Raw genomic sequence first — 26,198 nt, forward strand, 5'->3', positions numbered from 1 at the left:
AGAAAATAAATAGACACACAAGCTTTAAATGACACATTAGACCATCTCGACTTAATTGATATTTATAGGACATTCCATCCAAAAACGACAGAATACACGTTCTTCTCAAGTGCACACGGAACATTTTCCAGGATAGATCACATCTTGGGTCACAAATCAAATCTCAGTAAATTCAAGAAAATTGAAATCATATCAAGCATCTTCTCAGACCACAATGCCATGAGACTAGATATCAAATACAGGAAAAAAACTGCAAAAAAGACAAACACATGGATGCTAAACAATTCACTCTTAAACAACCAAGGAATCACTAAAGAAATCAAAGAGGAAATCAAAAAATATCTAGAAACAAACGATAATGAAAACACAACAACCCAAAACCTATGGGACGCAGCAAAAGCAGTTCTAAGAGGGAAGTTTATAGCAATACAGTCCTACCTTAAGAAACAAGAAAATTATCGAATAAACAACCTAACCTTACACCAAAAACAACTAGAGAAAGAAGAACAAAGAAACCCCAAAGTGAGCAGAAGGAAAGAAATCATAAAGATCAGAGCAGAAATAAATGAAAAAGAAAGGAAGGAAACCATAGCAAAAATAAATAAAACTAAAAGCTGGTTCTTTGAGAAGATTAACAAAATTGATAAACCATTAGCCAGACTCATCAAGAAAAAAAGGGAGAAGATGCAAATCAACAGAATTAGAAATGAAAAAGGAGAAGTCACAACGGACACCTCAGAAATACAAAACATCATGAGAGACTACTACAAGCAACTATATGCCAATCAATTGGATAATCTGGAAGAAATGGATACATTCTTACAAAAATACAATCTTCCAAGACTGAACCAGGAAGAAATAGAAAATATGAACAGACCAATCACAAGTACGGAAATTGAGGCAGTGATTAAAAATCTCCCAACACACAAAAGCCCAGGACCAGATGGGTTCACGGGTGAATTCTATCAAACATTTCGAGAAGAGCTAACACCTATCCTTCTCAAACTCTTCCAAAATATTGCAGAAGGCGGAGCACTCCCAAACTCATTCTACGAGGCCACCATCACCCTGATACCAAAACCAGGCAAAGATGTCACAAAAAAAGAAAACTACAGACCAATATCACTGATGAATATAGATGCAAAAATCCTCAACAAAATACTAGCTAACAGACTGCAACAGCACATTAAAAAAATCATACACCATGATCAAGTGGGGTTTATCCCTGGGATGCAAGGATTCTTCAATACACGCAAATCAATCAACGTGATACATCATATCAACAACTTGAAGGATAAAAACCATATGATCATTTCAATAGATGCAGAAAAAGCTTTTGACAAAGTTCAACATCCATGTATGATAAAAGCTCTCCAGAAAATGGGCATAGAAGGAAATTACCTCAACATAATAAAAGCCTTATATGAAAAACCAAAAGCCAACATCGTTCTCAATGGGGAAAAACTGGAAGAATTCCCTCTAAGAACAGGAACAAGACAAGGGTGTCCACTCTCACCACTAGTATTCAACAAAGTTTTGGAAGTGTTAGCCACAGCAATCAGAGAAGAAAATGAAATAAAAGGAATCCAAATTGGAAAAGAAGAAGTAAAATTGTCACTCTTTGCAGATGCCAAGATATTATACATAGAAAACCCTAAAGACTCTACCAGAAAACTGCTAGCACTCATTGATGAGTTTAGTAAAGTAGCAGGATACAAAATTAATGCACAGAAATCTCTTGCATTCCTATACACTAACAACAGAAGAGCAGAAAGAGAAATTAAGGAAACACTCCCCTTTACCATTGCAACCAAAAGAATAAAATACCTAGGAATAAACCTGCCTAAGGAGGCAAAAGATCTGTATGCAGAAAACTTTAAGACATTGATGAAAGAAATCAAAGATGACACAAACAAATGGAGGGACATACCATGTTCCTGGATTGGAAGAATCAACATCGTGAAAATGATTGTACTACCCAAAGCAATTTACAGATTCAATGCAATCCCGATCAAATTACCAATGGCATTTTTCACAGAACTAGAGCAAGAAACCTTACGATTTGTATGGAAATGCAAAAGACCCCGAATAGCCAAAGCAATCTTGAGAAGGAAAAATGGAGTAGGTGGAATCAGCCTTCTTGACTTCAAACTATACTGCAAGGCCATAGTGATCAAGACAGTATGGTACTGGCACAAAAAGAGGAAGGAAGATCAATGGAATAGAATAGAGAACTCAGAAGTAAGCCCAAACACATATGGGCACCTTATCTTTGACAAAGGAGGCACGCGTATACAATGGAAAAAAGACAGCCTCTTCAATAAGTGGTGCTGGGAAAATTGGACAGCTGCATGTAAAAGAATGAAATTAGAACACTTCCTAACACCATACACAAAAATAAACTCCAAATGGATAAAGAGCTACATGTAAGGTCAGACACTATAAAACTCCTAGGGGAAAACATAGGCAGAACACTCTATGACATATATCAAAGCAAGATCCTTTTTGACCCACCTCCTAGAATCATGGAAATAAAATCAAGAATAAACAAATGGGACCTCATGAAACTTAAAAGCTTTTGCACAGCGAAAGAAACCATAAACAAGACTAAAAGGCAACCCTCAGAATGGGAAAAAATAATTGCCTATGAAACAACGGACAAAGGATTAACCTCCAAAATATACAAACAGCTCATGAAGCTTAATACCAAAAAAGCAAATAACCCAATCCACAAATGGGCAAAAGACCTAAATAGACATTTCTCCAAAGAAGACATACAGATGGCCAACAAACACATGAAAAGATGCTCCACATCACTAATCATCAGAGAAATGCAAATCAAAGCCACAATGAGGTATCACCTCACACCAGTCAGAATGACCAACTTGAAACAATAAATGCTGGAGAGGCTGTGAAGAAAAGGAAACCCTTCTGCTCGGTTGGTGGGAATGTAACGTGATACAGCCACTATGGAAAACCGTATGGATATTCCTTAAAAAACTAAAAATAGAACTGCCATATGATCCAGCAATCTCACTACTGGGTGTATACCCTGAGAAAACCAAAATCAAAAAGATACCTGCACTCCAATGTCCATTGCAGTGCTATTTACAATAGCCAGGACATGGAAGGAACCTAAAAGTCCATCAACAGATGAATGGATAAGGAAGATGAGGCACATATATACAATGGAATACTACTCAGCCATAAAAAGGAATGAAATTGAGTTATTTGTAGTGAGGTGGATGGACCTAGAGTCTGTCATACAGAGTGAAGTAACTCAGAAAGAGAAAAACAAATACCGTATGCTAACACGTATATATGGAGTCTAAAAAAATGGTACTGATGAACTCAGTGGCAGGGGAAGAATAAAGACACAGATGTAGAGAACAGACTTGAGGACACAAGGATGTGGGGAAGGAGATGCTGGGACAAAGTGAGAGAGTAGCATTGACATTTTACACTACCAAATGTAAAACAGATGGCTAGTGGGAAGCAACTGCTTAACACAGGGAAATCAACTCGATGATTGGTGATAATCTAGAGGGGTGGGATAGGAGGGTGGGAGGGAGGTTCAAGAGGAAGGGGATATGGGGATATATGTATAAACACAACTGATTCACTTTGTTGTACAGCAGAAACTGGCACAGTGCAAAGCAATTATACTCCAATAAAGATCTGGAAAAAATAAAATAAAATAAAAATTTAAATTAAAAACAGGAAAAATATTTGACCAGACATTCTACCACAGAAGATATATGGATAGCAATAAGCACATAAAGTGACACTCCACACCATTAGTCATTTGGGAAATGAAAATTAAAGCTACAATGAGATAATACTACTACCTTATAGAATGGCAAAAATTAAAAAAAAAAAAAACTAACCAACCCAATTGTTCTAGTATGTGGAGGAACTGGAACTCTCATACACTGCTAGTGGGATATAAAATGATCCAGCCACTGTGGAAAACAATTTAGCACTTTCTTAAAAACTTAACTACAATAAAAAAGGTTAGGTATACATCTGCCATATGATTCAACCATTCTCCTAGGAATTTATCCAAGGGAAGTGAAAGTATATTTTCCCACAAAGGCTTGTACAAGAACGTTTATAGTCACTTTATTTTTAAGTCTCCAACTGGAAACAATGCAAACGTCCTTCAACAGGTGAATTGGATAAACAAATTGTGGTACATCCTTACAATGGAATTCTACTCAACAATAAAAATGAGTGAACTACAATAGAACAGCACAAATGAATCTCAAACTAAAGTGTGCTGAGTAAAAAAAGCCAGACAAAAAAAGACTACATACTGCATGACTCCATTTAAATAAAGGTCTAGAAATTACAGCTAATATATAGTGATGGAAAGCAGAGTAGTGGTCTCCTGGGGATCAGGGGGGCAAGGGTAGATGAGAGGAATTACAAAGGGGCATAGGGAAATTTGGGGTGGTGATGGATATATTCATTATTATATTGATTGTGGTGATGGTTTCATATATATATGTATATATATGTATGTATATACATATATGTCAAAACTTACCACAATTAATTGTGCACTCTACATATGTGCAATTTATTACATATCAATTAAATCTCAATAAAATATTAAAATAAAAAATCTTTGCTTACATAAGTTTATATGGGTTTTCTATCATTTTTAACTAAAATTTTAAACTGATACAATTGTCATAGTTAGGCAAACTATGTCTAAATGATATATTTAACCAACCTCTAATATACCCAGTTGCACAATGGTGGAAGGAAAACCAGATGACTGAAATTAAAGCTAGCATTTTGGAAAAGAGAAAAGGAAACAGCACATAGCAGTCGGCCACCAATCCAAAATCCAGACTCTACTGGGGTAGCAAAAGTTCCCTTCCTCTGAGAGTAGAATGTATCCCTTGATCAACCAATCTGTCTGCTCCCACCTCTGGGTCTGTCTTCGGAAAATTTCTCCAGCCTGTTGTCCCCCTTCGCCCCATAGAAGATGGTTATTGAGGAGAATTCCTCTTCTTGGGGCTGTATCACTTTAGTGGCCCACTTCTTGTTGGCAGATTCAGTGTTTCTGAAAGTATGATCCCTGATGTGTCTGAATCAAAACCACCTGTTTAAAATGCAGGTTTCTGGGCCTCACCCCTGAACTACTGAATCAGAATTGCTGGGGGCCTAGGAATCTGCATTCCATTAAGCAGTCTAGGTGATTCTTGGGTATATTGTAGTTAAGAAACATTGGATTAAGCCTTGAATTGTCAGTGTCATGTCATACAAAGAAAAGTGCAATTTAGGTTTCAATATTATTTCTTCCCATATTGATAATCCCTTCTGAGACTGTCCCAACCTAATGTTTCTCAAACTAAGGTCCATGGCCAGTGGGGGTTCCAAAAGTGTATTCTCATTTGTCCACAAACTCTTCATAAAATACTTTAATTTTGTATTTTTCTTTTGATTATAATATAATTACAACAATTATGATTCTAGATTTGGATGATTGTCCTATAGTCAAGTCCAGCCATATAATTTTAATACACGTTACCACTACTTTTGGTTCTAAGGTTGATACAAAAACTTTTTATTTCAGTTGTCAGGTATGTAATAGTGCCTATGTCCCTCTGTCCTTAGCTAGTGATACACTAACATGTTCCAGTTCTTGTCTCGAAGTACAGATATGGGATCTCCTCTCTGACACCTACAGATGTCCAGGGTGAACAGAACGCACCCCTTCAAGTCCCATGGCTAAGGGTCCTCACACATTGGCTAGATGATTGTGGTACAAGGTCTTGAGGCACAGACAGGATCTTGTTTCCATCCATGTAACAAGAAGGCAGTGAGAAGGTAACATTTGGAGGTACAGGTGGGGCAACTGTTCGCTTATGCAGATGCTCAGGTGGCAAGATGTCAAAGCACAAGTAAGGTGATGTTTCCATTCATGGGATGGATACTCTAGCTCCTGGCCATGGTTCTGGGTTGGGTTCTCTGGTCCAAATCAGTGTTTCTCATGGCAATATCCCTCATCTATTGACCTGGCCCTTCTCAGGTCACTGACCAGCTATGTAACTACACCCAGTGTTTGGTCTCCATTACCTTAAAACACAGGTAAATGTTTTTATTTTTTCATGATTTCAGCCTATCCCCAAGAAGGACTTCTTGACACAATATGTGTGTCACAATTTAAGCTCTCATAACCTACTATACTGTGCTCCCAGTGAAAATTTTTATGCCTCCACAAAGAAAACTCAGTCCACATCCCACATCCCTCTCCATGAGAAAAAGGAATGGGTCATTTTGTAAAACTGGTTCAAAAATTCCTGTATGGTAGTTTCAGGGATGATTGATTCAGTAATCAAATATCATCAAAGGCAAAAGGGCTTCCATTCTTTTTTCTCTGCCTTCCTCTACTGACAGCAGTTCTTTCCTCCTGGTTGTAAAACAGCTGTAGCAGTTCCAGCATTGCATGCAGACATAACAACATCCTGTTAAACAAGAGGAGAGTTTCCTCCTATACATATCCTTTTATTACTGAGGAAAACCATTCCCAAAAGTCCCCCAGTAGACTTCCCCTCAGGTCCTAGGACTGGGTCACATTCCCATACCTAAACCAATCACTGGCAAGGAGAATGAGGCCATCAATGATTGGCATTGACTATTCAAGATTCCACCACCACCTCAACATGGGGCTGGGGTACAACCCATCCTTAAGCACATGACCACTTCAGGACCATGCCAGCAAGGAAGAAGAGGGAGAAATGGATGTGGGCAAACAACTGGCCTTATCTGCTTTACCCACCTACAACCAGATTCCCCACATATGGACTGTTTGGTTCAAAGAGTGCTGCACAGGATTCTCCCAGGCTGTAGGTGGGTGGGCAGCTTGATAGGTGGCTGTCTCCATATCCCCACTTCAATTCACCACCCTACTCCCTCACTCTCTGATGGTTAAGGTGCTGTTTCCTTCAATATAGTACAAAGCTGAATCCCTCAAAGGATTTGTCCTTGCCTTCTATTCTGGGTGTGGAAAGGTTTTTCCCTCTCTACACTGGAGTATGTGGGGTAGTTTTCCTAACCAGTTCCTTTATGAGCAATAGGTTATTTTGGTAAATCACTTTATCTGGACTTGCCCCACTTTCTGACTACACTTTGTACACAGTAGAGGGATCCAAGTTTCCTTACCATATGCTAGGAAGTTGTTGCTCACAGGGCAGCCCCCAATTTCACAGCAGCACCCAGACCCCTTATCCTTACTAGCCACTACTAAGGATACTAAGAGCAGTTGAACAATGAGTGATAATTTTAGAGCAGGAACTTCTTAAAGTTGTTATACATAAACCTCTTAGCTTTCGAACCAAATGGCTACAATCAGAAAATATACTGTGATGCCTGATTTTGTCCCCAGGTATGTCCAGGTACATTTCATCAAGGGATCAAACGCAATGGCTTGCTGAGAAAAGTACTCTAAATTCTCTCCCTCCACCTACCACCACCACCCACTTGCTCCCAGATCACCCAAGTCATCATGCCACAGTCTCTAGACAAGGAAGTTATATTCTGAGGATGACACCGATTGCTTTCTCTGCCTTGTATAGGGCACTGAAGCTCCGAATATAGCCCCCCACCTCCAAAGATTAGGCAGTTCTCATTCCCTCCAAACTTGCAAGAAAATATTAAGGCCCCATGGGAAATAGAGCCCTTGTTCCTTTCTTTGATCACTTTCCTCAGCTCAGGGTCAGCCCACTCTGTTTTCCTTTACTCTGCTCCTAAATGAGGTAGCAATGACTAACTTGGTGCCACGTGACACCAAGCAGCCCCCAACTGTCATCCTGTGCTGGGTCTTTCGCTACTCTTTTTGAGTGTGCATTTGAACCCACTTCCTCTGGTTAGGGACTTCCCCATCTTATGATTCTTGGAAGGAGGCAGAGCGTGCCTCCCCCTACAGACTTGAGAATGCCACATTTACTCTCCTTTGCAGCTAGGGTGTTGGCACATAACCCTAGATTTTGTCAGAGTTAGAGACAAAGAACCAGGGACACAGGCAGAGTCTCTCTCGAGGGTAGCACTAGCATTCACAGAAAGATAGAGCTCCTTGTAGGGCGACAGTGGTGAAAGCTGAAGACTGGAGTACTCAGAGGTGCTGCAGTGGGCTCCTCACCAGATCAGTTCTGAGGCGTGGTTTGAGTGTTTGTTCCTGTCTGAAACCTGCTTCTCTAGCCCACCTGCTGATTCTGGGAGCTGCCCAATATCCTTTTAATGAATTATTTTCCTGCTTAAATCATCCAGAGCCAAATTCTGTTGCTTACAACCAAAGATCTGGACTGATACACAGCTATAAGTCCTTTAGGAATTTGTTCTACTTCCAAGAAGTCCCTAAGGGCTTTTTTTGTCCCCAGGGAGAGTTGAAGGGGATTCTTTGTAGATGTCCATTCTGCTATGAATGCTAAAATTAGAAACAGTAAGTCTACCCATCATTGTCCCACAGTATCTAGTTTAGTATCAGTGAGCACGTATGTTCTGAGCAATGTTGGAAAGCCCCTTTTAAAGATATTTTGCCCCAGCAAAAACTTTATAACGCTTCTTGAAGTAATTAGTTTCATGACATCCTTTATATAGTAGACCCGATCTCTGTGAATACATTATTTCGAAATGGGGATTTAAAATGTGCTTTGGCAGGAACTAAATATTCAACTATAATGAGTTTAATTGATTATAAGAGTGTTTCTTTTGAGATGATGCAATAACTGCCTGGTATTGAGTCTGCTGCTCCAGAGTGCGCTGGCAGGAAGGCTTTCAAAGTTTATCTTGATACATTTGAAATCTGGTAAGCGATTGGTTCTCTCTCTAAACTCTGGTACAGAATCTAGTCCTCAATGATAAGGCACTAACATTGCCCTAAAACCTAACCAAAATAGGGCCACCCCTTGCTAAAACTTTGAATTCCAGTCATGAAGGCGATAGGGCCATCCTCCTTCTCAAGACTACCAGGACTCACCTTTATTATTTATCTCTACTTGCTGTGCCCATTTCAGGACAGTCAAAAGTGGGCTGCACTGGGTGTTGTGCCAAAACTGTCCACAGAGGCACTAAGCATCTGGGGCTTGTGGGGATGCATACCAAGTATATATGTGCTGGTAAAGGAATTTGGTGGGTGAAGGAACTGTTCTATGTCTTGACTGTGGTGGTAGTTATATGACTCTAGGCTCTGTCTAAACTGATAGAACTGTACACTAATGAGTAAATTTTATTGTATGTAAATAAAAATGAATTTAAAAGTTTTAAAGAATATGAGTGTTATAATATCCATTTTCCATGTGTGAATTATGGCTGTGCAGTGGCGCAGCACGCAGGCATATGACCACAGTGGAGGACAGTGTCTCCAGCTAATCTGAAAGTACTATGTGGCTATCATACTTCAATAACCATCTTAAATATGAAATTCTAAGACTTGTGAGTGACTGCCCTTTTTAGGGCCAAGAATTCAGATTTGTAAGGAGGCTACTGGGCATGGCTTTTTATCAGGCTTCTGCTGAAGGCTGAATCTGTTCCCCTTTTGCATTGCTATAGTACTATTTGTTACTTACTAAAAACTGATATCTCTGTGCATAATAAAAGGCCTGGTAGAATCACTCCTGAATGCTGGGAAAGCAATTTGCACTGAACAACAGTCCACAGGGTCCAAATTCCTAATAATAGGACCAATTTTCCCTAAAAGTTGAATGGGGTGGCTGGATTCCTACCATTCTCTTGCTTTGTTAGTGAAGCCCTGGTTTCATTCATCTCCAGTTGCTGTGCCACACAGCTCTTGGTTGACCTCCTATCCTAACAGTTCTCAGACTCTCAACAGTTTAAAATTACCTGATACCCAGGACACCACCTAGAGTAATTCAATAAGAATCTCTGGGGTGAAGAGCCCAAATAGCAGTATTTTTTAAAAACACCTCAGGTGATTTCTATACTTCTAAAAGGGGGCAATTTTCTATATCATGGACTGACAGGAACAGAGGAAAAAGAATGTCTTAGTCTCTTCAGGCTGCCATAACAAAATATCACAGACTAGGTGACTTAAACAACAGAAATTTATTTCTCACAGTTCTGAAGGCTGGAAGTCCAAGATCAAGGTATTAGCAAGGTTGGCTTCTCCTGGGGCCTCTCTGTTTGGCTTGCACATGAATGCCCTCTTGCTGCCTCTTCACAGAGTCGTCTCTCTGTGCTCACTTGCCTCTGGTATCTTTGTGTGTCCTGATCTCCTCTACTTATAAGGACACTGTCAGATTGGATTAGGGCTCACCCTAACAGCCTCATTTTAACTGAATTTCCTCTTTAAAGGCCCTATTTCCAAATACAGTCACATTCTGAGGTATGGGGGGTTAGGGCTTCAACATATGAAATGGAGGGGGGTACAATTCAGCCCATTACAAAGGAAAGATTTCTCTAAGCCTTCTCAACCTTTTTGTTATCATAACCTCTTGGGTTAATAGCCAAACTGATCCTTTGGGAATGTGGCTGCCTGCATCAGGGATAGGAACTAGAGTTCAGCAGGGTAGTCCAGGTTTCACATAAGACCATTCTCCCAATACTGACCCCTGCTCCTTCTAGGACAAATGTTGGGCAATTCTGCTTTGTTTCCAGAAGTCTCGGAAATGGATCAGAATAGGACATTAATCAAATTAACTCCAAGTTCCCTGCCACATCCTAGGCTGTGAAGTCTATCCCTGTTGTATTTTCCCATCCTAAATTAAGCCCAACCACATTGTCCAGTATGGTTCACCAGAAGTTACACATTCAGCTCAAATGATAGCATTAAAATGTCCCAAATAATATATAAATGTTCTAGATTTGAACAATGTGATATTTCTCCTCTTCTGAAATACTTGGGAAGAAAATAAATTCCAAAATTACAAAGAAATTTAAGTCCAAAATCATTTCCTCCTCAATTTCTGTTGCTGCTCACTTTCAGCTATAAGGATATCACTCTGAGGTGTGAGGAGAGTGGAAGTTCCTTTGGCAACTGCAAACTGGACTGTCATCCACTGGAATAGGTGAAGTTCACGCAGGACTTCCAAAAAAGAATTAATCCAACTCTGAGTCACATGTTCAAGAGTTCAAAAAGTTAACTGGACATGTAAGATTTTCCCTGTACCAATGCCACATGTACAAAGTTTAGAAGAAAATAATGCAAGGAAGCAATCAGACAAACCCAGTAAGTGGAACATTCTGCAGAACCATTGGCCTAGTATCTTTGGCAAATCAATATCATTAAAAATGGTGTCTGTGCTAAATTAAAAGAGGGTTAAGGGACATAAGGACCAGATACAATACATGGTCTGGATTGGGTACTGCTTTGGATGAAGCAGCTGTAAGGGATATTTTTAGGTCATTTGGGAAAATATGAATATGGTCTAGGTGTTAAATAAGTTGAAAATTTACTAAAATAGCAAAACAGAGGTTGATGACTGGAAAAAAAACAGGCTATAGAACAATATGTGTAGTAAGATCTCAGTTTGGTAATAAAATAAAAGCACGTATAGAAACACACTCACACACACACACACACGGCAGGGGTGGGGGATGGGGTGGATCCTGCAGGTTATGCACTAGGGTCTTACAGTGGTGATTTCTGGGTAGTGGAAATTTTACTTATTTAATAATTTATTATGTTTCTACTTGTCTATATTGTCTAATTTTCTACAATCCATCTGTACTGCTTTTGTATTAATAAAAAGTTATTTAAAAGAAAAAAATTGTTAACCACAAACAAAACTTAGCCCCTGAAGCTGTTATCCCAAGCAAAATCACGTTGCTAGAAACTAAAACATAATAGTGTCCAGACCCACACTGTTGTCAGAAAGCAAAGTGTGTATCCAAGACAGTGATATCTGGAGGAAAGAAGGGTAACCATAGAAAATGTGAGAGAAAGAGAGAATCTTGCTTTCAGCCTCAACAGGAGGCAACTTAGAGTGTGTTAGTTGTCTAGGCTAGGGTCCACAACCTCTCAGTTTAAACTCTACTGGGATTTATCAAGAGATTAACAATGGCACTCATTTTACCATACGGGGGACAGTGGAGTTTCATGCACGTTTACTGTTTCTTCTCTTGGAGGGTGGCATTTGGGACAATCCTGTCTTTTTGAAAAATTAAGAGATTTCCTGGGGTAGCACCCTTAGTCCTTAGGTCATCCTTGTTTCTATTTGAAACAACTTACATCCCCATTTTGAACCTCACTCTCCTGGCATTCCAATATTGCCCTGAGGATGGGCTTGGTGTGGTGACCCAGCCTCCACACTCTTGTGAGCAGCCACCTCCTTGTAAAGTAAGCATGGCTCTGAGCCTGGTTCAGAATCATGCTATAGAAGTTCTCTATTGCTGCCGAAACAAATTACCACAAAATTAGCAGTTTAAAATACACGTGTGCTCTCTTACAGTTCTGGAGGTCAGATGTCCCATACAGGTCTCACTAGCTGATAATCAAATGTCACAAGGCTTATTCCTGTCTAGAGGTTCCAGGGCAGAATTTGTTTGGTGCTCATTTGAGCTGTTGGCAGAATTCAGTTCCTGGCAGTTGTTGGACTGAGGTCCCCATTTTCTTGCTGGCTATAAACAGGCTAACTCTATTCCTTGATTTGTGCCCCCCCCCCCACCTTCAAAGTCAGCAACATGGGTCAAATCCTTCTCATGTCACATCTCTCTGACCCACTCTTCTTCCACTTTTAAAGACTCACATGATTGTGATTAGACTGGGCTCTCTGTTGCTGATCCCTGGGGAGCTCCTTTTTTTTTTGTTAGTTTTCAAGCTCAGCTGTCCATTTTTTTAACTTCAAAAATATTTTATAAAAATGTAGAACAAAAAAAATGTGGAACAAATGTTTCAAATTCAAACAAACTATAAGAGACATAACAAAACATCCATGAAACTCGACTGGATCCTGGTTTTTAAAAATGCTATGAAAGACATTTGGGGGGACAACTAGGGAAATATTAATATGGCTTGGATGATATTATTAGATGACATTAAAATTTTATTGTGAGAATATTACTGTTTATTTCCTTAGGTGTGAGAAAGGTATTATGTGTCACTTACACCTCAATAAAACTGGACATGGGGAAGAAAGAAATTTTGGATGTCGAAAAGTGTCCCCAGTTCAACAATATTTGTCTACTTTCACCTCCCAGAATTGGATAATTCCACCAGGAGATATTCTCCCATTAAAATCCATATCTAGGCCAAAGGGTGGGGCTGTGTTCCCACCCTGGTGGTCGTTTGGCCTGAGGTGACCCAGCCCTGGAGCTTACAGGCTCTTTGGTGGAGCTAATGGTGGACTCTGGAAGGGCTCACGCCAATGAGCACTTCTCAGAACCCCTGCTGCCAGTGCCCCTGTCTCCTCGGTGAGCCACAGCTGCCCCCCCACCTCTGCAGGCAACCCTCCAACACCAGCAGTGGACGAATACATTGCCATCACCAAGGAGAAGCACGGGTACAACATGGAGCAGATGAGTAGACTGTGGAAGATAAAGTCTTGTTTGAGCAAGCCTTTAGTTTTCACGGGAAAACTTTTCATAGAATCCAACAAATGCTCCCTGACAAGTCTATAGCGAGTCTGGTGAGGTTTTACTACTCCTGGAAGAAGATGAGGACTAAGACCAGCGTGATGGACCGCCACGTTCGCAGACAGAAGCGGGAGCGGGAGGAGAGAGAGGATGAACTGGAAGAAACAAATGGAAATAACCCCATTGACGTTGAGATTGATCAAAACAAAGAAAGCAAAAAGGAGGTGCCCCCTACTGAGACAATTCCTCAGATCAAAAAAGAAAAACATAGTACACAAGCTAAAAATAGAGCAAAAAGGAAACCTCCCAAAGGAATGTTTCTTTCTCAAGAAGACGTGGAGGCTGTTTCTGCCAATGCCACTGCTGCTACTACGGTGCTGAGACAGCTGGACATGGAGCTCATGTCTATCAAGCAACAGATTCAGAATATTAAACAGACGAACAGTGCTCTAAAAGAAAAACTTGATGGTGGAATAGAACTGTATCGACTTCCAGAGGTCATTCAGAAATGTAACGCACGGTGGACCACAGAAGAGCAGCTTCTCGCCGTACAAGCCATCAGGAAGTATGGCCGAGATTTTCAGGCAATCTCAGATGTGATTGGGAACAAATCAGTGGTACAAGTGAAAAACTTTTTTGTAAATTATCGACGCCACTTCAACATAGATGAAGTTTTACAAGAATGGGAGGCAGAACATGGGAAAGAAGAAACCAATGGTCCCAGTAACCAGAAACCTGTAAAGTCCCCAGATAATTCTATCAAGATGCCTGAAGAGGAAGATGAGGCTGCTTCTGTTCTGGATGTCAGATACGCGTCTGCCTCATGAGAGACCCCGGTGGCTTTGAGCACTTGGTGTGGACGACCGTGCTATCCAGGATTCAGGTATTACAGACATCACCTGGCCATCTGCATCACGTCTCTGTGGACAAGCAGCTATTACCAAAAAAGGCATACACTTCCAGTCCCGTGCTACATCTGCCTTAATTCTCTGCTTGTTCCTCTGTGTTGGCACCACTTCCCGGAGAGCTTTTTGCATCTCTCACTCTGCCTGAGTGCGGGGGTGGATCCCATGGCCTGCACGCCTCCCGCGACTCGGGACCGCCGCCTCAGTCGGAGCCCTGGCCCACCGACGGCAGCTCTGCCCTGTCAGCGGCTTCAGAACCGGTAGTCGACTCGGAAGGTGCGACTCTGTTCCTGCATGGCCTGCAATCTCTACTTTGTGCATAATGTAATTTTCAGCGTAACCGTGACCCCATTGGCCTTCTAGGAAGTTTCCTTTGTTCTTTTCTGAGGCATCCATCTAAGTGATATCATGCTTCTTTGGAGATCACAATACATTGGCAGACTGCATCACAACCTGCATCATGCCAAACACCCTGACACAACTCACATGTCCCTGAACGCAGGTATAATCATGGTTTATAAATTTGTTGGCTTCAGTCTCTCCCTTCTCCCTCCCCGCCTGGTAGAAAGCTCATTCACAGCAGCTGTCCTTGGACACTGTAGCTTACAGGGAACATGGACCTCAACACTTATCTGCCTTCAGCTTTCATCACTGTCACCCCAGGATGGGCGCCAACCTGTCTGCTCCTGATCCCCCGCCCCTCCCACCACCCAGCTCCAAGAGAATTGGTCCATACCACTGTACCTGGTGCTTGTATATTTGGAATTGGTGCCTTCTCCTTTTGGCAACCATGTTTTCATTGCTTTTTCTGTTTCAGTGTCTTATTTCTTCTTTAAAGTTTATTGCTTGCCAAAGATGACATCACTGAGATTAGGAGACCGGGGAGAACTTGCTGCAGGTTCTTGACAGAGTGCAGATTTTAAATGTCAGGTTAGGGTAATAATAAAGGGTATTAGAGTAGCTGGTGGTGGTTTTATAAAAGCTCCGTGCTGTTTGTTTCCCATCCTCTTGGTATGCCTGCCCTTTTACCTGTCGCTCCACATAGCCTCTGTGTCCGTCATGTACGGATGTGACCACGTGAGCACCATCCTCTTTCTCAGTAGTGTGAGTAGTGTGTCAGTAGTACAGGACAGAGACGTGATCAGTTATTGGCTCTAGTGAGACCAAGACGGAAAGAAACAAGCTGCAAAGTGGTATGTAATGCCTTTTGGTTGGACTGGGAACAAGTACAAACGTTTAATAAATTTTCTAAAACTTCCAGAAAAAAAAATCCATATCTATTCCAGGCTTAACTCAATCTTTTAGTGTCTTGCCTCATTCTCTTGTTATGTGTGTCATCTTCCCTGTTTCTTTCTCTTGAAGTCCTAACCCCACACATGTTCTGAACTTCTGCCCGCAACGACATGTCATACCTGCTTCTCCACCCATAATTTTGTTGCCTTGAAGCTCATCTAAAATGCTTGGACGAAGTGAGAGAGTAGCATAGACATATTTACACTACCAACTGTAAAATAGATAGCTAGTGGGAAGTTGCTGTACAACAAAGGGAGATCAACTCGATGATGGGTGATGCCTTAGAGGGCTGGGACGGGGTGGGTGGGGGGGAGTTGCAGGAGGGAGGGAATATGGGGATATGTGTATAAATACAGCTGATTGACTTTGGTGTACCTCAAAAACTGCTACAAGAGTGTAAAGCAATTATATTCCAATAAAGAGCTAAAAATAAATTAAAAAAATAAAATAAAATGCTTGAAGTAAAGATCTCTATAAATGTATAAAATTTGAATAAATATTTTATATTGCTTCTAAAAAATAAAATAAAATGCTTTAAGCATTTTATGATATTCTTATATCCCTTTCATAAATCTGTTCAAATTTTTATATCCACTTAATATTATGGTATATAGTATTTTTCTATTGCTGTTACAACAAATCACCACAAACTTCAAGGCTTAGCAATACAAATTTGTTATCTCACTGTTCTGTAGGTCAGCAGTCTGGATTTGCTCAACTGGTTTCGCTGCTCCAGGTTTCACAAGGCCATAATCAAGATATTGGCCAGCTGGGCTCTTATCAGAGGCTCTGGAATCTGTTTCCAAGCTCATTCAGGTTGTTGTTAAAATCTAGTTCTATACTCTGATAGACCTGAGAACTGTGTTCCCTTGTCAGCTATTATCTGAGGGCAGCCCTCAGCTTCTAAAGGCCTCTTTTCAGTCCTTGCACATAGACCCCTACATCCTACCCTTGGAATCCCTCTGACTTCTGCCATATTTCTCTTGATGACAGCAAAGGTAGGTTCACTGTTCTTAAAAGTCTCATGTTATTAGATTGGGCCTACCCGGAAAATCCAGGATAATCTTCCTATCTTAAAGTTTGTACCCTTATTTACATCTGCAAAGTCCCTTTTGTCACGTAATATATCATATTCACAGATTCTAGGGATTGGAGTGTGAACATCTTGGGGAGGGGCACATTTTGTCTATACTACTTGGGTTTTTTCCCAGCTGTTCTAAATATACTGTCTAGGGTCACCTTTTAGAGAACAGTTTTCTATGGGAATACCTGCTCATAGCATTGTAGATTAGCACTCTTGCTGGTAGAGTAACTCCAGTGCATTTTCTTTCTTCTCTACCTATCTCTCCTTGATTTCTTTGGGATCCAGACAACCTCTCTGACTTAGTAACAGTTAAAATATCTCTGTTTTGTAGTTACATCTTTAAGAACCTTTAGATATGGATGTATCTTCATTTTCCCTTTCATCTCTGTGTATTTTGTTCTCCAAGATCACATTTTCCTAAGAAAATCCTTCTTTCTCCAGCTTAAATAGTATATCTTCTTAGATCTTTTTCTTTCACTCTGTCACTGATCTTGTTCTGACAGTAAGACCAAAGCTTATTTTTATTTTTTTAATGTTTTGTTAAAAAAATTTCAACATACACAAAATTAGAGAGAATATTATAACAAACCCCTATGAATAATAATGAATCACTCAGTTTTAACAATTATCAACACTTTGCCAATTTAAATTCATCTATTCACACATTTTTTTCTGGAATATTAAGCTAATCTCAAATATCATATCACTCACAAATAAATTAGTATGAAGCATTATTTTGAAAGAAATCCAGTACCTCCTTGATTTTGTGAGCGAACTGTATTCCTAGATAAGGTGGTCTTTAAAATTTTTTGCTTAGCCTTTGGAATTTTAATAATTTTAAGACATGTTTCTCCACCTCAATACAAGAAGATGCTATATCCTATATATAGTAAGGACTCCCACTTCTCTATCTGTACCTTGATAAAAATCACCTGCCTTCCTAGGTTAAGCCTATAGTCTGGGTCTTTAAAATCCAAAGTCATGGTCATGGCTCATGTCATCAGTAAATTCAGAGCCAATCTGGCCACGTGGAGGTGGTGTATGTTTGGTGGGGTAAGTCTAGAAGTCTGTGGATGTGCCACAAAAATTCAAGAAGGCAGCTTCTCCAGAGTTTTTCCTTGCCTCTGGGACAGGATGCAATTCAAATCAAGATAGAGAAACAGCACTGATGGAATGCCAGCTACTGAATGTAAAGATATAATCTCACTCCTTAGTACTCACCTGGAACTTAGCTACTTTTGCAGTTAAAAGACCCAGCCTATGGTCCTGGCTAAAAAAATAGGAAATAAGAAGCAAAAATTTTTCAGCCCTTTGATGCTGTTTTGAGGTGAACCTTAATGGGTACCAAAATATTGTTTTCCTGATACCCTAATCCCTGTCTCTGCCACAAAAGCATACACAGTTTGTTCTTACTAGGGTCCACTTGGGCCCACCCACTTTTAGACACCAGCCACAGTCTAAAGCTGCTGTCTATTATAAGTAGTTGTGTGCCTGCAGACACCAATCATAATATAAACTTCTGCAAACTAAGGCCTACCCCTATGGAAAAAAAAAGCAGCTGCAACACCTGTGCATGTGAACCACCACACTCCCACAAGGAGAACTGCCTCCCTCAAATGTTACTCTAGATGTCAAATGCCAGTCATTGTATTCATTTCCAAAGTTTCTTGACCCATGGGATCTCTCTAAAGGTCCTATAATCACCACAATCTCTCCCCTTGAATTCCAAACTAATTGAGTGATATATACAGCAGTCAAAGAGGGATAGGAATATTGAGATTTACTGTTGACAAGACTGGTTTGGAGAATGGGTCTATGGCCTGCAGTCTGAATAAGGTTTTCAACCTTTTCATCCCAAGCCTAGATTTTTGCAACTTCCTGAGAGAATAGGTGGGTCAGTATAGCAGACCCTAACCCTGCTGAGCTCACCCTAGCAGGGCTGACCATATGGAGGGGCAGAGAGGAGGACACAAGCATGTTATGAACAAGGGAGCTCTGAAAAATAGCAGGATGCTCAACAGGGGCTGAGTAATAAGCCCTCAATGACATTTTGGAATCTCACCCATCAGTGAGGGTAGTGCAGGGGGTGCTAAGAAGCTCCCTTCCCAATACTTCTGAAAGGGCAAAAGTTTCTAGTTCAGGTACAGATGGGAATACTAGAAACGGAAATATTATGTAATCAATAAGTATGGTGAAAGGAGAAGCACCAAGAGAAGGGCTCTCTCTCCAAGAAGTCAGGGCTTTCTCCAGTGGCCGGCCTTACATCCTTACTGCATGACTGGAACAAACTTGAACACAGTGATATGTAAAAATGGGTGCCCCAGTGCCCAGTAGAAACAGTGTAACATGCTGCTTTCATTCCATGAACATCTCTTAAGAGTCTTGGCTGATTACTGTGGCCATCTGGGAGAGAGAGAACTTTAAAGTCAATTTAAGCCCAGTTATTGGTGGTGGTTTTTTTTTTCTTTTGCCCCAGATGGCAAAAGACATCAAATCCAATGCACAGCAGAGGATAAAAGAGTTTAAAGCAGAGCTTGCAAACTGGTAGCCTGCTGAACAGATCCAGCCTACAGATGTGTTTGATTTGGCCCATAAGAATTTTTATGAATATTTTTAAAGTACTTGTCAGCATATAAAAATTGGTAGAGTTCATATAAAAATTCAGATTTTATGGCTTCTCTGGAAAAGTGGGGAGATTCTGGCCACGTGGATGTGTATTTCTGTGTGGCAAAGTCAGCTGTACAGAGAAGCCCCTGCTTCTTTTAGGAAGAGGTACAGTCTCCATGTAGGCTTTTGTGTGACCTGCCTAGCCCTTGCCTACATTTGAGCTTGTGATCTCTGATTTAAACTGACCAGCATTAGATATGGCTTGTGGGGCTTCCTAGGTGGCACAGTGGTTAAGAATCTGCCTGCCGATGTAGAGGACACAGGTTTGATCCCTGCTCCAGGAAGATCCCACATGCCACAGAGCAACTAAGCCCGTGTGCCACAACTATTGAGCCTGTGCTTCAGAGCCTGTGAGCCACAACTATTGAGCCCATGTGCCACAACTACTGAAGCCCATGCACCTAGAGCCCATGCTCTGCAACAAGAGAAGCCATGGCAATGAGGAGCCTGCGCACCACAGCAAAGAGTAGCCTCCACTTGCTGCAACTAGAGAAAGCCCGTGTGCAGCAAAGAAGACCCAACACAGCCAATTAATTAATTAATTAATTAATTTTTAAAAAACATATTGTTTGTGATCTGAAAGACATGCAAATCATCCATCTCCATGAGTGTTTAATCATGTCAGAGCAAGTATTTGGCAATGTGGAGAGTGCCAGGGAGGTATGTGCCAAGAACCTGACCATCCATCAGGAGGGAGAAAGATAAGACATCTGTCTATGTAACAAGGATGGAGAGATTGTTATGAAAGGCAGGAGAAAAAGGGGGCCATAGCGCACAGCATGGAGAAGCAGGCTAGGTTGGAGCAGGCGACAGCAGGAGTCAATTACAGCCAAGGGTTGCTAGGGCAACTCAGGCTCCATGAACACCCTGGAGGGCCTCTGGCCTTCTCACTGCTAAGGCAACTGATTTAAGAGGCCAGAGCTCTGAGGTCAAGGAAGCTTATGAGGAAAAAGATAAGGCTGCAGAAGCACCATCCTGGGGTTAGGCCTCAAGTGTTGGTAGTAGATACAGAGGGAGCCACAACATCCCATACATCCCACTGTGGATGTAAAGGCCTCTGTAATTGAAAACCATTACATCTCCCCCCTCAAGGGCACCTTTTTCCAAATTATAGGTTGTAACACATTGGTGGGCTGTGAAATTGATTGAGTGGGACAAGATCATAAATTTTTTTTTAAGATCATAAATTTTTAATGAAAAGAAATAAGTACAATTTTTTAAAAAACAGAGTTGCATTACGCACAGTATATACTGTTTTGTGAAACGCTGGTTTCAGGTATGTGTGTGCATGTGTGCGCAGGTGCACATGTACTGAGTTATAATGTCAAATATGTTTCTTACTCTGTGAATTGAGCTCAGAAAAGTTTGAGAACCCCTGTCACAGGCTACAGAGTGAGTCACTGTGGCCAGCTGACTGCATATGCCTAATTTGGCATGTCTAGTGGATTTTTTTCTCTTTTGTTTTTGTTTTTGCTGTTGTGAGCAAGAATGGCAGATGTAGGTCAATTATAGACTTCTAAGGAGGACTCTCTGGTATCAGAAAAAACACAGGTAATGTTGGGCTAGCTGGGAAACAGGTTTTGGGGTGTGGCTTCTCAGGAGAGGCACAACTCCACCTGGCTACTCAAGACTCTCCCTCCTGGGAGTGTTAGCACCAAAGGTGAGTATGCAAGTGAAGCCAATAGGAGAGACTGCTCTGCAGTGCTGGACCCAAAATCTGTTCTTGTCTGGAATTTTCCAGGGTTTCTAGGAGCAACATCATTCCCATGATTTTTTGCATGGCCCACAGTATTGGTATCCTACCCAATGGCCATTCTTCACTTTCTTCCTTTCTAATACAGTCCCCATTTTTGTGAAAATTTAGGGCAACCCTGTGCATCACGGGACCTGGGATTCTCAAATGAAGACCTACCTACAAAATGCCAGCCCCCAATTTTTATTCATTCAAAAGACATAACAACTACTCAGTCAACTTGTTATAAAAGTTTCTAAATGACAGACATAGAAAACAAAGAGGGAAAGGAGGTAGGGATAAGTCAAGTTTGTGATTAACACACACACACTACTACATATAAAATAGATAACCAACAGGGACCTACTGTATAGCACAGGGAACTATATTCAATATCTTGTCATAACCTATAATGGAAAAGAATCTGAAAATATATGTAACTGAAATATACATAACTGAATCAATTTGCTCTACACCTGAAACTAACATAACATTGTAAATCAACTATACTTCCATTAAAAAAAAAGTTTCTAAACGTATAATCTCAATTTCTGCACCTAGTTGGTAACCAACAGTCTGCAGACTAGTACCAGTCCAGGGACCATACTGAGAGTGGCACTCGTCTGAGGCAACTAATCATGTTAATTCCATTTACTTTGCCAAATAGTTGGTTTCAGCATGGGCATGAGACATGATTTCTGGCCATTAAGCTAAGAGGGGATGTCTACTGGGGGCTCCTGGGAAAAGTTTCTCTTAGTCTTAATAAGAGACACATGACAATTATGTTCTTTCTTCCTGACTCTTGATGTTGGTATATGACCACGTGACGACTGAGTAGCTGCGGCCATCTCGGGATTATAAAGTGAAGGACCAATAGGCTGAGGATAGTGGAACAGGATGGAGGTAAAGTGGGTACTTGATGTTGCTGAGCTGCCGACTCACATACTCTTGAATCCCTCCCTCTATGTATATATGGGACATAATAAAATGGCCTTACTGGTTGATCCACTTTGTGTTGGCTTTGCTGTTACCTGCAACAGAAAGAATTCTAATTGATGCACCTTGCAGGACATGGCAGGGTTAACTAGTCTGAGTACAGAGGCATAGGTGTACTTAGGATATTTTATAGTGAGCTCAGAATTCTCAGAAGAAATTGTTCAAATAAAAAATGGTTAAACAAAGTCACAGTTGTGCACTGATCCACCAGACATAGCATGTGTCATTCTAACTCTAGCATCATTTTTTGTATTTTATTTTTTAGTTAACTTACAGTAAATTTTTTTTCTTTAAGAATTTTTATTGAGATACAAGTGACATACAATAAACTGCATGTATTTAAAGTGTACAATTTGATTTTTGTTCTTATTAGTAACGTATATATGGTAATCCCAATCTCCCACTTCATCCCCCCCCCAACCTTCCCCCCCACCACCGCTTTCCCCACTTGGTGTTTATATAACATATAGTAAATTTGATTTTTTGTGTAAATAGTTCTATTTTAACACATGCACAGATTTGTGTAACTGCCACTATAATCAGAATGCAGAACAGTGCCATTGTCCTATAAAACTCCATCATGCTTTTGCTTTGCAGCCACACCCTCCCCCTACTCCTAACCACTGATCTGTTCTCCATCACTATATTTTTATCCTTTCAAAAATGTCATATAAATGGGGACGCCCCTGGTGGCACAGTGGTTAAGAATCTGCCTGCCAATGCAGGGGACATGGGTTCAATTCCTGGTCTGGGAAGATCTCACGTGCCATGGAGCCACTAAGCCCATGCATGCACCACAACTACTGAGCCTGTGCTCTAGAGCCCACGTGCCACAACTACTGAAGTCTGTGTGCCTACAGCCTGTGTTCCACAACAAGAGAAGCCGCTGCAATTAGAAGCCCGTGCGCCACAACGAAGAGTAGCTCCCACTCTCTGCAATTACAGAAAGCCCACGTTAAATAAATTTATTTTTAGAATGTCATATAAATAGAAGTATACAATATGTAAGGTTTTGAGATCATCTTCTCTCATTCAGCACAATGCCTTTGAGGTTGATTCAAGTTCTTGCATGTTCATTCCTTTTTATTGTTGAGTAGTAGTCCATTGGATGGATGTACCGGTCTGTTTATCCATTCATTCCACAAAGGATATTTGTTGTTTCCACATTTTGGTGATTATGAATAGAACACTTTAAGATTTTATGTACAGGTTCTGTGTGAACATAAGTTTTTATTTCTCCAGGGTAAATACCTAGGATTGGGATTACTGGGTCATACGTTAAGTATATATTTAACTTTATATTAAACTGCCTAACTCTTTTCCAGGGTGGCTGTACCATTTTGCATGACTGCCAGCAATATGAGAGTCCCAGATGTTTCTATATGTTTTGTTGTAAAATTTTTATAGTTTTATAATTGACATTCAGATCTATGATCCACTTTAGAGTTAATTTTTGCACAAGATGTAAGGTTTTGGTCAAGGTTCACTTCTTATACATGGATTTCTAATCGTTCCAATATCATTTGTTGAAAACACTGTCATTTCTCCATTGAATTCTTTGCACCTTTGTCAAAAATCAATTGAGGAGAACACCTTCTGAATGCCAGCAGGAGACCTCAGACCGCCAAAAAAGGCAAGAGAGTTTCCATGTAATTGGGTAGCGCAAAGGAAAGAAGGGAAAAAGAGAGACAAAGAATCCTGAGGAGACCCGCCTCTCTGTGAGGGAGCTGTGAGGAGGGGAACACAGTGGGGAGCCTCCTCACTGGCAGGCAAGGACAGGGGGAGGCTCGAAGCCCCCAGAAGAGAGAGCAACGTCAGGTGTGCCAAGGGCAGAGCAGAGAGATCCCTGCCCGGAGGAGTCAGGCAGCACTCCCTTGCCAGAGAAGCTAATCTGCTCACCCGTGGCTGCAGTGGGGGCCGGGTGCCCAGGCTTGAGCTTCGGAGAACAGACACCAGGGAGAGAGCTGGGGCTGGCTGAATGAGAACAGCCTGGGGGGCAGGTGCGCCAGCAAGCTAGGAGGGAGTTTGGGGAAAATCCTGGGCCAGATGGAGAGGCAGGGGACTTTTGTTTCGGAGTGCGTGGGAGGAACTTCCCTCTCCAAGAACTCACAGGCTGCAAAGCTGTACGACCCACAGCTGCTGGATCGAACAACCAGCCCACTGGGGCCGTGCACCCACCCCGCCGTGCACCACTAGGCCCCACCTACTGCCCACCTGCCTGCCCACTGCTCTGCACCCCTCCCCTTCCATGTGCCTCTGTGCCCCGGTGCCTGCCCACCTGCTGCTGCCAAGGGTCCTGTGTGTAACGCAAGTCATTGGCCACACCCTCCCAGCAGCAGGGGAAGCCCACGAACACCAAGGGTCCCGCGATCAGGACCAACTCCCCTGGGAGAACACACAACACACCTCAGGCTCATGCTGACCTCTACTGCTACAAGCACTCCTGCAGATTTCAGTTAGACTGCCATATCCCTCCCTACCCCTGACCTGAAGTTGCAAGTGAGCCCCAATCACCCTCTTCCACCCCCTATTGACTGGGTGGGGAACCAATTCCTGAGAGCAACCCACACACAAAATAGGGACCAAAACCAAAACTGATCCCCAAGGACTGCAGGACCAAAGAAGAGAAAGAGAAACAGCCACAGGAGGAGCAGATTTAATGCCCACAACAGGCTTGATAGACACTGCATCTGTGGATCACCTGAATAGACAAGTGTTTCTACAATAGAGACTGTAGACATAGGGGGCAACTGGGGACTGTGGGGACAAATATACACAGGACTAATACGCAGATCACAGTCTGAGCTCTCCACAGTCCTCCTCATAGCAGGTGCAGAGCCCTACCTAGAAGTATTGAAGGACTTCTTGATATGTTTGTCTTGTTTCTGGTTTTAGGGATTTGTTAGTTAGATCTTTACTGTATATATTTGTATGTGGATTTGTTTGTAATTGGTATGAGTACTCCCTTCTTTCTTTTCTTTGCTCTCTCTTTTTTCTCTTCTCCTTTGTTTCTTTTCCTCTTCTCTTTTTGCAAGTGCAAGTGTGCACATCTTGTGTGATTCTGACTTGGGTTGCTTTTACCACCAGTCTTGTGGTTCTGTCTGTCCTTTCCCCTTCTTCCCTTTTTTCCTCCTTTTTTTCTTTGCTCTCCTTCTACCTCCTTTTTCTCCATGCTGTGCAGCATCCAGGGTCTTGGTGTCCTGGCCAGGGGTCAAGCCTGGACCTCTGAGACAGCAGAGCGGAGTCCAGGACATTGGAGTGCCAGAGAACTCCTGACCCATGGAATATTAATCAGCAAGTGCTCCCCCAGTGTTCTCATTCTAAACACCAAGCTCCAAATCCAACCAAAGGCCAGCAAGCTCCAGTGCTTGACACCTCAAGCCAAACAGAACAGAGATAAGAGGAATTACTACTAGGTGGCATAGGGAAGGGAGACAGCAAATACTATAAATTAGACAAAATGAGAAAACAGAGAAACATCTTGCAGGCAAAGGAGCAACATAAAAACGCACAAGACCAAATAAATGAAGAAGAAATAGGAAAAATGCCTGAAAAAAATTTTAGAGTAATGATAGTAAAGATGATCTAAAATCTCGATAACAAAATATAGAAAATACAAGAAACATTTAATAAGGACCTAGAAGAACTAAAGAGCAAACAAACAGTACTGAACAACACAATAACTGAAATTAAAAATACTCTAGATGGTATAAACAGCAGAATAACTGAGGCAGAAGAACAAGTAAGTGAGTTGGAAGGTAGAATAGGGGAAATAACTTCCACAGAGCAGGAAAAAGAAAAAAGAACAGAAAGAATGGAAGACAGTCTCAGAGACCTTGGGGATAACATTAAGTGGACCAACAATCGAATCACAGGCATCCCAGAAGAAGAAGAAAAAAAGAAAGGGTCTGAGAAAATATTTGAGGAGATTATGGTGGAAAACTTCCCACACATGGGAAAGGAAATAGTAAACCAAATC

The 26,198-nt window shown here is 41.4% G+C and overlaps 1 pseudogene; it reads left to right on the forward strand.

The window, feature by feature from the left end:
- The first annotated feature begins 7,352 nt into the window (after positions 1 to 7,352).
- Positions 7,353 to 14,576, forward strand: LOC130841515 (REST corepressor 1-like; annotated as a pseudogene).
- The last annotated feature ends 11,622 nt before the right edge of the window (positions 14,577 to 26,198 follow it).

The sequence above is a fragment of the Hippopotamus amphibius genome, chromosome X, assembly GCF_030028045.1.
Source record: "Hippopotamus amphibius kiboko isolate mHipAmp2 chromosome X, mHipAmp2.hap2, whole genome shotgun sequence".
Lineage (NCBI taxonomy): Eukaryota > Metazoa > Chordata > Mammalia > Artiodactyla > Hippopotamidae > Hippopotamus > Hippopotamus amphibius.